Source organism: Bombus pyrosoma, linkage group LG10 (assembly GCF_014825855.1).
Source record: "Bombus pyrosoma isolate SC7728 linkage group LG10, ASM1482585v1, whole genome shotgun sequence".
NCBI lineage: Eukaryota > Metazoa > Arthropoda > Insecta > Hymenoptera > Apidae > Bombus > Bombus pyrosoma.
In genome coordinates this window covers 16,240,342-16,241,583 of record NC_057779.1, presented here as the reverse complement: position 1 = coordinate 16,241,583, position 1,242 = coordinate 16,240,342, and positions in this window count along the sequence as shown.

The following is a 1,242-nucleotide window of genomic DNA, read 5'->3' as shown; positions in this document are numbered from 1 at the left end:
TTTGTTGTTTTTTGGTATCATCCAGTTTTCATCCTGATAATATTTTTCATTATCTTGACTGTACTCCTCCTGTCTTCGCTGCTCCTTCATTTCTTCTATGTCCATACTTTGATTAATGTTAACTTGTTGTTGTTGCTTTAGGGCTGGTAAATCTACCGACCTACTTATATAATATCTTTCACCTTTTGTTGCAATTTTATTTGCTGGTATCTGTTGCTGCATTGTTGGGCTTCTCCTCACTATCACTAATCGCTAATTTTACTTAGCACTAAGGAAATTCACAGATCACTACCCCGGAGCACACGTCTGTTTACTTCGGTTGCCCGGGCAGAACTGGGGTTCCAAAATGTGTGAGTGGTCCCAGAAAGCGTAGTCAACGTGTGAAGTGTCGTGGGCAAGAACGAAGAATCGTGTGACATTTGTGTTGATTATGTTCGACGCTGATTTATATATATATATATATGTCGGAGAAGCGTTATGATTAGAGTTGGGGTTATGGGCGTGAAAGAAACCTTCGTTGTGATTAAATGTTGTCGTTATACAATAGAGAAGATATTGACTAGAGCAAGTATGATTGTTACAGATATCGACAAGTAACCGTGGTAATCAGATACTCGAGACGCTAATGACAATGATCCTAGGTTCGATAACGAATCCGCGGTCAACGGGATAACAGATGTATGTTCTCACAAACTCTAAGTCCGACTCTTGGTTAACAAACGTGAAATGTTCACTGATCGTAAAGACGTTATTCTTTTTCGTCAATGAGATCACACGAAAGAATGACTTTCCGTCGCGATGATGCCACAGAGGAAAACTATGACGGGGTATGTCTAAGGGCACGAGATCATCGGATTCGTGGAGCGATGCCTTCCTCCAGAAGGTGAGGGAAATTGACGTTGCTGTTAATTGGTCAATTTCCTTATTGGTGGTTAGAAAAGGATGCTAGCCACCCTTGAAGGAGAGAGTTGCTAGCGAAAGCGTCGTACGTGAGAAAAGAAGATTTCTCATATCTCTCCGCAGTAGGTGACAAATTTAGAGGTTGCGAAGACTAAGACTGTTTGTCAGTTTGACGAACCTCGGCTAAATAAATTCTAAGATTTATAGCGGGTCCTTAGGCTAGCTGAATATGTACTGTGGAGATGCATCGACATCTGGTAATCATCTTGTTCAAAGGATGCGGTCTTTGTGTAGCAAGCCACGGGACAGAATCCGTTGGAGTGTTTACTATCGCGTGCCGCT